The sequence below is a fragment of the Varanus komodoensis genome, unplaced genomic scaffold, assembly GCF_004798865.1.
Source record: "Varanus komodoensis strain SLA01 unplaced genomic scaffold, ASM479886v1 scaffold37, whole genome shotgun sequence".
Taxonomy (NCBI): Eukaryota; Metazoa; Chordata; class Lepidosauria; order Squamata; family Varanidae; genus Varanus; species Varanus komodoensis.
In genome coordinates this window covers 8,839,925-8,851,960 of record NW_025335889.1, presented here as the reverse complement: position 1 = coordinate 8,851,960, position 12,036 = coordinate 8,839,925, and positions in this window count along the sequence as shown.

Sequence of the window (12,036 nt, the reverse complement as noted above, 5' to 3'; positions counted from 1 at the left end):
TGCAGTTTCTGGGGGCTACATTCCATCTATTATTAATAGAAATAATGTCTGAGTTAGCAGAACTCTGCTGTCTCCACTCACTGTGCAAGTTGTTGCACAAGCATCAAACAGACCTTTTTGTACACCCAAGATCTTTCAGGAGTTGCACAAGGAATGATACATGCAACTTTAGGTCAAAACTTGGTTTCTACAAGTGCGTTTGTGCTATGGGGAATGTAGTCGGAGACTACTCAATGACAGGTTTTATGATATATCAAAACAAAGATGATTCTCAGTGACATGACTTTAGATGGATGCACGTTTACATCACTATCTCATCCCTTCTGGCTCTTCTGGAACTTGGCTCCTCTTCGAAGAGCAAACAGTCTTTAATTAATACAGCGAGGTCATCTCCATTTATATTATAAAATTCTGCAGCCAAGAGAACAACAAAAATATATGACACTGGCATGGAGCCAGTTTCAAGCTCTGCCTTCACTAAACAGGAAGAGACTCATGAAATCGAGAGAAGTAGCATGCAGTTCTCCGGTTTGCCAAACTCATTACGAACAACAGCCAAATATCTGCCCCCACATTCCAGTTTCATTGTTTCACAGAACCAGATGTCATGCCAATAACGATTTCAGGCCAAATTCAGCCTGCTGCAAACATATGTAGCACAGCTGATTTCATTGCTATTACACCTGCGTACAGCAAGGCCCAGATCCCCTGCAGGGCAAAGAATTGTTTATTTTTGTTGTGTTGCTTATAAGGGGAGCTGCATGAAGTCTCCTGTAAACATAACGTCAGCTTACACACATTGGTGGGGCATGCTACATCCTGTATTCTAATGTTCTTGTCTTCGCTTATTACCTTGACATAGTGTTCTGCCTGCTTCCAAGATAAACTAGATTAAGCCTGAACACAGAGATGCAAATAAGACCTGAAACGGCTGATTTAAAACCCCAGCTATTGCCACCTGCCAGCAGCCTGGAAGCCTCAGGCCTCACATTTGCTGCAAATCCTTCAGCTGCCCTTCTAAAGCATTTGGCCTGCCTGAGCAGGACATTCAAAATGGTTGCTACAACAAAGATCCTTCCTCTTGGCTGTCTGTTTTAAAATTGTTGTGCATGGATGCATGTGGCAGAGATGGTGAAAATGGCTGGTGGCCAGCCTATCATGCACAGCTGATATATCATTAGGCAAAATGAGGTAAGTTGCTCAGCTGGCAGATTGTGGTTTCAGTGGTGTGCCTGGGCATTTCCCCTTGTATTGTCTCAAGGTATTTTTCAATATTCAGACAGGTTAGAACTGAAATGAAGTCAAGCTGCTTTCCTTTATGTAAATCTGACGTTTAAGACACAGTTCATGGTGGGAGAACCAAAGTTGTGCAGGCTTTCCAAAATTCTCCTAACATCACTTCAAAGTTCAGTTCACATTGCTCCCATTTTTGTTTGTGCCATGTTTCTTTGTTCAACTGAAAAATGTCCAGATTTTTAATGGGAAAAGTGCACATTCCTATGAAAATTTCTTAAAGTGATGGACTTTCCCCATTGAGTAAAGCATGGAAATAAGTTGCTAATGGTTTTTTAAAATGTATATATCAAGTATGCTTTTAAATCTCTCTCTCTCTCTACACACACACACACACACACTTTTTCAAATGCAATTGCAAGTTTAGGAATGTTTAAATTTAATTTTTAAGTGCTCCATGTTGAAACTATTTGCAAGCTAAAACAAAACCCTCATAGCAGCAAGAGTGTGTCCCAAGGGGAAGTTAGGGTCAAATGAGCCTTTCAAGCCCTCCAGGCCCATAAGAATGCTTGAGCACTCCCATTCCTTGCATGGAGGTGGGAATCACCCTCCAGAGACAACTGGTCTCGATGTTTTCCAAGATACGGCTAGGAAGTGAGGAATGGGACAAGCATGTCCTCCAGGACACAGTCACCCATGCAAATGGGTATCTGTTGCTTTTCATATTTCTTGTCTGCTTACTTATTTTAAAATAAGTAAGATGTGGGGCTGATCCAGGAGGTGCCCCACAGATTGCATTTATAGGCCTCCTATGGGGTGCCCATGGACACTAATAGGTCACGGACACCTCTCCTGGTGCTTGCAACATTCCAGACTTCCTGCTTCTCCTGATCTTGGCATGCAGCAAAGCAGTGAGCTGTCCTCCAACTCCAACTTTATTTGTCATCGAAACAGTTTGTGTTTTATCCCATTTCTACTTGCTACCTTGGTTACTGGGCAACTTATTTCTCTTTTAGTCTTGCCTGGGAAGAAATTCTTCTGTGACTCCAGACACTCCATGGCATACGTTTTTTGAATGAGCAAGCTCTTCTGACATTTTGTGACAATATCCATGACACTCTCGCAAATGTGCATACCAACCTGAAGACATTAGTGACATGCTGAAGGGGGAAAGCACTGCAACTCTACAGAAGTTTCCCAAACTCTCCCTAGATTAATTCAGAGATTATTAAGTTCTTTTCATCCTTCCCATACAGGAAGAATGTATTTCTTTCAAGTCAGTTTAAAGATTCGGGCATAGCTTCTTTAGTTCCTATGTGCAAGGAAGTATACTGCAGAGGTGAAATCATTGTGCAGGTAAACTCCCAGTTTCTTTGAATCCTGCATGGGACAAGGCTTGTAGCCCTTCCTTCAAATTCACCAGACAACTTAAAATTACTGCTATGCTAGTTCTAGGCCATGTGATAAAGCAACCATGTTTAATACACTGTATGAGGGAATTGTAAAAAGTTTGTGAAGTCTTTGCAGCCAAAGACCTGTTTCACAGACAGGCTAAAGTATTTGTCAGCCAAGGAAATCTGAGTTTCTTCTCTTGCTAAGACTTTAAATCTGAGAATTTCAATTTAATGAATTTGGGATTGGTTGGTTTATAAGACTTGCCTCTCCTTTGCAATACCCCCAATGTTCTGAGAGATAACATGATTCTTCCATCTTCAACTTTCCATCTTCATCACCTGATATGTTTAGTTAATGGGAGCAAGTAGGTATGTTGCATATGAAAGGTGACTGGAGATCAGCCATTCTGATTGGTAATTGTATGTTATCATGTCAGCTAAGTAAAAAAGAGGCGTTTCTAAATAGCAATAGTGTCCTACTTCACTAAGTATGTGTGTAAAAGCTGGACATTGAAGAAAGCTGGCAGGAAGAAAATAGATGCATTTGAAACACGCTGCAAGAGGAGAGCTTTGCACTGAACTGACAGAAAAACAAACAAGTGGGTCAAAGATCAGATCAAGCCAGAATTTGTCGTGGAAGCTCAAATGATAAAGCTGAGGCTGTTGTGCTCTGGGTACATCAGGAGAAGGCAAAACCCACCAGAGAAGGCAATCATGCCAGGGAAAGTTGAAGGGAGAAGAAGAAAAGGGAAACCAAATATGAGATGGATTGATTCCATAAAGGAAGCCGCAGTCTTGAATTTACAGGAACAGAGCAGGGTTGTCAAGGACGGAACACTGGAAGAGCTTTCATTCACAGGGTTGCCATAAGTCAGAGAATACTCGACAGCCATGTAACAACAACAGTGCGCTACCTCCACTTCTAATTTTTCAAACGAAATATTGTATAAGATGGTGTCCCATGCAGTTAGCTTTATAGGAAAAGGGCACAACATAAAAGTCAGCCATGCCCTTGTACCTTGTATGTAGAAATCCATGCCCCTGCTGTGCCACATGTGCTAACACTCCGGGTGTTTCAATTGATAAGACTAATCTAAGACACTGCTCTTTAGCAGCCTATAGAAATCAGCATGTGGTGCCTTCAGAAATCTCCCAGAGATCATGCAGGCTGGGTCACAGCATGGGCCCTAGTGGTGGTCTGTAATGGGAAGTGACACATTCATGTTGAAAGCTTTCCGTGCTTTTCTCCTTAGGCATGAAGGAGACAACAGCTGTATGTGTGCGAGGCATCTTCAGCAGCCGGAGGAAGAAGGAAGGAAATGTTTCCTCTCTGCTAATGTAATACTTGCTGACTTGTTAAGGGAACAAGAAGAAAAATGTAACTATTACAGTGCTGTGCTTTGCAGAGTTACTACGGCCCAGATGTCTTATCAGAATTTTATTATAACTTATGACATGCACAGTGGTCTTAGCCTGTCTGGTTGAAATCTTATAGACACACAATGATATATAAATATTAGAGCTGATTGGAAATAAAATGTTCCATTTCGACAGTGTTGAATCATAATGTCAGCTGACTGAATAAAGAAAAAGGTAAACTTTGAAATATCTTTTTGTTCAACAAGAGTAGTGTTCGAAATGAAATCTTGGTGTAGTTTGGTACTGTGAGAAGGAATGGTGAAAGTGAGAAAGAGTCTAATATCAGCTGCTCAATAACAAAACTGAATTAGACCTTTATTTGAATGATACACACTCCCAATGTAAAATTTCAACTCAAAATTTGAATGTTTTTCATTTGGTAGGGAGTTGTTGGCCTTCTCGCAGTGGAGACATTCAAAATGAAGCAGGACAGACATATCTTAGGAATGCTTTGACTTCAAGTCCTGCACTGAGCAGGCAGATGGGCCTGATGGACATATTGGCCCCTTTCAACTCTATTCTCCCATGATTCTCTGGTAGTTCTGTTTTGATCTTTCTGATTTTGTCATGCTTAGAGTACACGGTGCTCACAGGCTGTCAAAATGTTGAAAACTAGTTTTCATCACATGTTACCTGTTAAAAACTGTCAGGCACTGAATGCAATTGCATACTATTCACCAAATGCTGTAGTGTACCTTCGTATCAACCATCAACTACTACCTGATCTTAAATAATATTGCATGGCCACCATCAGATACTATTTAATAGATGTAGCAATAACATTCGCATTTCGGTAGCATCAAGTGAGGAAGCTTTCCATGCTAAAGTATATCACATTTCAGATTGTAGCCAGGCATTTTCAGGGTACTTCTTGTACTCTGAAACATTGCTTGTTAGAAGGAACAAAACAAAGTTTCTCCCTTTGGCATACTTTTCCCTGACCCTTTCTTTTTACAGGACAAAATTCCATTAAGCTATCCTGTATGTGGAATTAACACTCCATGTCTAAGTCCTGATTCTGTGGAATGTATCCAGTCTTCCTCCTCCTCCATCTTCTAACATTTATATCCTGCCCTCTCCCCCTCTTTTAAGGAATCCACAGTCGTTTACATGACACTTTAATCCATTTTAGTCTTTCCACTTTTGAAGCCCTGATTCATTTTTAATTTCTGGAACAACCAAAAAGACACAGAGGGTGGGAAAACAGAAGTATCTCATTTCTTAAACATCCTCAGTGAATAATATGTTCTTTATAGGAAAGCTATGCATATATAATCTATATTAGTGCATGATGAGACATGGGTATGGTTAGTATTGTCAGAATTGTAATGGTCTCTGACATCTTTCCTTTCTGGTCACAGATCTTGGAAGTTGATTAGATTTTGAGGGGGAGAAATCTAAATTTCCAACTTGGCTGATTTTTATTTTATGCTCTAACAATAACTTCAATGTATTCTGTAGTTTTAATATTCCTTTTAAAGTGTTATTTGCACAGAGATGTGTCTAGAGCAATAAATTAAATATGTCATCTACATTGGCTCATATTTTGGTTTTGCTTGGCTTTTGTCATGAAACATCATACAAATATTTTCAGCCAAAATACTTGCTGGGTCTTCAAGGCATCTTTTCTGAATATCAATAAACTGGAACCATAAAAAGCGCTGGATGATACGATTTTTTTTCTTTATCTGACCTATAGGATGGAAAGGAGTGAGTATACATGAACCCTCCACTATCACTTAAGCAATCCATTAGCTTTAATCATCCCTATATGGCCATGTTGGATTGGAATATCCAGATACATTTTATGTATACACATAGATGATTTTAAATCTATGCAGTTTAGATTATATATGTATAGACTCAGGGCCTGTGGAGGCAGGACAGCTACACTGCATTGGCAGATTAGACAGATGGGTCAAGTCTGACAAGAAATATCTTCATGCCCAATAAGTGACATTCAGATAGTACATGTAGCAAATGTGAGCAAAACTACGGATTGCACTATCAACGTGTGCATTAACTTGATTCCCTCAATCTGGCACCCAACAAATGTGTTGGACTACAATTCTCAGGAACCTCTTTCCTGGCCGTATGCATTGTGAGAGCCACAATGAGAGCCAGTGTGGCGTAGTGGTTAAGAGCATGGGACTGGGACTCAGGCAATCTGGGTTCTAGTTCCCGCTCGGCCATGGAGGCAACTGGGTGACTTTGGGCCAGTCACAGACTCTCAGTCCAACCTACCTCACAGGGTTGTTGTTGTGGGGATAAGATGGAGGAGGAGATGTAAGCTGCCCTGAGCCCTTTGTAGGAAAAAGGCAGGATATAAATCGAAAAATAAATAAATAAATAAATAAATAAATAAATTGTGCACACGCACACACACATACCAGATAACACTTCACACATCTGGCAAAGTGGCAGAAGCTTTCATGGACTACAGTCATATATACATATATGTAAGCCTTTATAATTATATATAAGCCTATACAATTCCATGCAATTCTTTGTTGTTTTTTGCACCAGATTAAGATAACTACACCTATGGAAAATATAAATGCAATGGACCCATTTAAAAGGAGGGGCATCCCTTAATGGCAAGGTAACCACCCGACTTGATGACATTTCTTCTGTATCAGCAAATGTTTACCTGTTACAAATGTTACCCAGGTTGTGGATGAGAAATGGGTACAAGAGAGGCCAGCTGAGTTTCATATGGCTGTACAGTATGTTGATATAGCATGATCCCTAATTTAGTCAGAACTTGCAAATGCCTTTTAAAGCTAATGATCTATGTGTAATCGCTCCTGGCTCTGGACCTAGGCTAGCAGCTGGTGCCACTGATTGGTAGCCCTAGGCAAAAGAGTGTATGTGCAGCAGCCAGGCAACCAAGCCTGGAAGTACCAAAAAAAAAAAAAGGTTGGAGGGCGGGGGAGGATAGCGTTGCAATGCAGCTAATTATTTCATTCACTGTAATCTTTAATCAAAATGAAAAGTCAGGGAACCACAAGGGGCTAGAAAACAGCAGCTTGGTCTGATTACTGGAGACCATTTCATGCAAACTTTGACTTCCTCTGCTTTGAAACAGTTGGGCCTTTAGCAGCTTGTAACAGTGCCGAGTCACAGCTGTTCGTCTCCTTTCCCTGAGGTATCTGCTGCACAATACTGGAAATAACATCAGAGGAAGACGTTGCCTGGCTTTTGGCCTCTTTTTTTCGGACATGTGCTTTGTTATTCAAGAGGTCAGTCATGTCATATTAAAAAAAGAGGTGGTGGGAGAGCATCAGCCAAGCACAGCAAAACTAATATGAGGCTGTAGTACCAAACCAGAGACATGCTGGAATATCTTCCTTTTTTAAAATCTAGTATAGCTGGAGAATAACAACAACAAGAACAGAACCTGCACAGTGAGTGTTTACTGAGTAGTAGACAACCAAAAAAGTGCCAAATTGCTAGACTTCTAAGTGGCTCAGTGATACCAGATATGGCACAGTGCCTAGGAAAATGTGGCATTGATAGAATGATAATATATTATAAAACTATTAACATAAAAAGTGCAATATTAAGTAATCAATAAAACCCCCAGGGATCATTAATGCTTAGAAGTAGAGGAACTGGAGGAACGTCTTGATCTGGCACTGAAAGGGAATAACACTCCATAATTAGGTTACTAGTGAGAAGACCATTTCTCTTGTTGCCATATTCTGATCTTTCCTCAGATGTGGTGCTTCAAGAAGGGTCTCAGGTGGCGATCATAGTGCATGGAAGAAGTGGAGAATCTCAAGCATGCCCCTTCAATCTGGGCCTTTGGGCTTCTTCAGACATCCAGGCCCCTTTTTTCCTAGACACATCTCTTTGCCAGACCACTGACCCATTCATAATTTTGAACTTTTTGCATGTTTTCTCCATTCTAAATGGTTGAACTGCCTCTCCTAAGTGGCCAATGTGAGCAGTAAGAGCTTACAGTTGAAATACGCTGTTATTTTGGCCTTGCCCCCTTTCCCTTTGAGCCTTACCGCTCTTGCAACCCCCAAAAGCCTCTCTAAAACTGCCTTGAGTGCTTGGGCTGAAAGAGTGTCCCCATCCTTGGTATTTGGGTGGGTTCAAGGACTTCTGTCCCAAGCCATGTAAGTCTTTCTAGATCTGATCTAATTTGACTTCAGGTTGACATGATAAGATGCCATGGTTCCTATTCCTATCACCATCCTGGAATCAAGGGCAGGAGAAAAAAGAGAACTCTACAAAAATGAAGAAAATATGAAGAAAAATAACACCAAATTGATGTCAGTAGGTGGGAGCAAAAAAGGTGTGGCATGGTTTGAGGAAAATTTCTAACTCTCCTTCTTCCCATTTTATCTGAAAAAGTAATTTTAACAACTATCAGCCCAGTTTTACTTGTAGTTTTCAAGGAGTTTTTCTCCACAAAAAAGTTCACTACGGAGATGAAACCACTGCAATTAGAGTTTGTAGATACACTAACAAAGCAAGTTGTGAAAAATTGCAATGATAAGGTTGTTTGGTTAACTCACAGTGCTGTAACTTTATGGAAATCCATGCCTAATGGGCCAACACAGCAAAGGTAAATGAAAAACAGTGTAACTTTATTTAGCTGAAATTCAGTAAAGAAATAAAGTCCACAAATTATGCTTCTACAGGCTTGCAATTCCCATGCCCCATGATGGAAGGGTATAAATTAGTCCCCCTGTAGCAGGCTGAATTATTGGATGCAATTGTTTGTAGCACCTAGTTAAAGTTTTTTTTCCCCAAGTTCATCCATGTTGGGCTGTCATACATGATTGTCATGGGTGATCCCTTCTCTGAATCCTTATGACTTTTGGCCCCGGGTACTACAGATCATTAGAATAAGAAGAATTATAGCTAACATGTATGAGGGAGTACGTCAATTTTGGTAATAGGGTTCTTGAGCTACTACACCAATAGCTGTTTCACCATTCTCAGGACTCTTTTAATTAGTACTGGAAATTCCAAAGGAGAGACCATTCCATGTTCTCATGAAGGCATGTCTGGCCTATAGGGCAGGTAACTCATGGGACAAGGCTAGGCAATGAATGGCCAAGAGCCTCATACTTCTCGCATGGCTTTTTATTTTATTTTGCAGCTTATTGTCACCATGGCTTACCTTGGTGGCAGAAAGAATGTGGAGAATTTGCAGTGAAATACAAGCATTGCATATCTTGTTTGAAAGCAGAATCATTCCCCTGGTAGCTTTCCAAGAGTGCAATAATGCCTGCAGCCATTTTTTTCAGCAATCATGGCAGCAGTTTCAATAGGAATGGGCTTGGGTTACATCCCCAAGGAGTTCTGGAAAGGGATATTTTATCCTGAGAGTCCTGGATGTTGTCCACCTCTGCTTTTGCGAAACCTTGACCAAGAGAAGGCCAGGAACTATCAGGTATTAGGCAGTCTTTCTAGCCCAACCTTTTAACTACCTCTTTCATCAATGACCAGCACAGCCCAATTCAATATCTCCTTCCTTGATCATTTATAACCATGTGTCTGCTCAGATGGAAACCAAACATGACATTGCTTCTGGTTCAATTACATGTAAGCAACAACTACGTCCATATATTGCCAGGTTTCCATGTATCAGGATCTGAGATAGCTTCAAGGCTCCATCTGCTGGATGAGCTCTTGAATAGCAGCCCTGCTGGTTGCAGGATTACTCCCACAATATACTGCAGTATGAGGGCCCTCATGAGTACCACCTGAGAGCCCTGGGGGAAGAGCTATATATAACTGGCTCTTCCCACCAAAAGCTGGTTTAGGAATGGTGATTTCTTGTGTTGCTATGATCCTCCTTGCTGCCTGGACCCTGTTCCTGCTTGTGTTACCTCACTAGTGTCTAACCACTGGTCTGTTAGACTATGATTTTGCGCATTGGACTGGACTAACTGTATTTTTCTGTCTATTCCGGGTATCAACTTGGTACTGAAAATTGAGATTTGTTTCAAACTGGTGTTTGAACTTTACCCTCATTACCAGGGTCCTGCTGCCTATGTTGGTCTGTCAGCCACTCATGCCCTTGATGCTGACACCATGCAATGCTTTCTTCCATTACATTCTGCATTTCCTTGTTGAGTTTACAGTTCCTTTTGCCTTTGATTTGATTAACACTGTGTGCTCCATTTTCACTTTCCTTTTATATTGACTTTTCCTAGACTCTCCATTTGACAACCAATTTGATATTTTCTAAATAGCACTTCCTGAGATTAAGTGAAATATATATAACTTTTGAATTTGCTCCTCTTGTACTAGCCATAAGGTATCATTAGCTGGCCGGTAGCTTGCTTTGGCAGCGGCAACATATTGAGATTTAGAGCATCGTATATTAAACATGCAAACACATACTTTTAACAGTAGCTGGCACATCTTGCAATATGTTTTATTAATGCCAGGCTGCTCCAAGTCATTTGTCACTGTCGGGATCACTACAGTTCCCAACATTTGTTAGCACCATGTAAGTGAACAGAAAAGCAGAGGATATTACATGTTTCCCCAAGGAATTCTAGTAATCTCTCAATGGTGGGGGTGAAAGAGCAGAGAAGGAATAAGAGTGGGGAGGACAAGGCACAATGATTTGAAATACTTTTCAGCTATGTATATGTTTCCTTTTGTGTCATTCTTGCTGCTAGTGCATTGAAATCTTCAAATTAATGCTGTGTGAATCAAAGGGATCCTGAATTCCATAATCCAAATTAATTGTGTCATTTAAGCAAATGGTTTCAGACTTGCTCACTTCCTAAAATTTAGTTTGTTTCCAAATTTCTAAGTCTTGGAAATGTTTGGATAAGAAAAAAACAGATAAAGGGAAGAGGGAAAGAAATGGAAAATAAGATGGCTATCCTTCAGGTGAGAAAGCAGGAATAGTAGCTATGGAAAAAGATAAAGAGTAGCATTCAGCTAATGCCTTGGACTCTGACCACTAGAAACCTTGCCTTCTTAAGTGCTTAGAACTGTAGTAATAGGACCATTGTTGGGTTAAATTTAGAATGCCTTCTTATTATATCCAGGGCAAAACTTCCCTTGAGATGCTGCTTTTTAAGATTAGGCTCTGCCTACCGTGTCGGCCAGTTTCTTTTATCTACAGTAGCCTCTGGGAATGAACTTACACTATAGACATTTCTAATAGTTGGTGTAAGAAGACTCCTAAAAAGAAGTTTTGAAAGGCTGCCATCAGACATACATACTGTGTGCTATCCCGCTGGTATCTGGCTTTAGTTTTGAACCTAGTAGGCTGGAGTCCCACCCTTCCCTGTAGAAATGCTGAGATCTGAACTGAGACCATCTATGTGCAGAGCATATATTCTTCCATGGAGCTATGGGCTCCAGACAGCTTGTAAGTGATTAATCAAATTGTTTGCCGGTAAGTAGTTTTTCAATATGCATACACTGAGATGGATTGAATTTTTAGACTGAGTATGCATGGAGCTCATCATGTAATGGAACCATGGCCATTTTGTTTCTCTCCTGGGACTGGGAGATACCTTGTATTCTGCTTGCCACAAGTTTATTGCCAATTGCTGCCAACAAATAAAGTGTGTGCAACACAGCTGGTGCACGCAGGGAAGCCTGTGTGCAAGAGCCCTTTGCATAGTGAGCGGAGTACAGAAAAAGAATGCAGGGCACACAACTGAACACTTTGCCTACATTTGGCAGGAGGAGGCTACCACCTGCATGTGTGGGCCAACTCTGGCAGCTGGCATCCTGAGCTTAGCTTAATGCATCTGTGGAAACAGCAAAGAAATGCTGCTCAGCTATGCATAGAAACATGGTTATTACTGCCATAGCATCCTGTCTCTGAGGGAACAATGGCATGATCAGCCTGCCAGCAATTCTCCATTCGGTTTCTTTACACCATGCAAGACTTGCACCATTGGATATCAGCAGCCGTGTTCCCAATCTGCACTGGCAATGGCAAGGGGAGAGTCAGCCCCTGGGGCTAAAATTTGCATGAGGGGTGACATTGTTA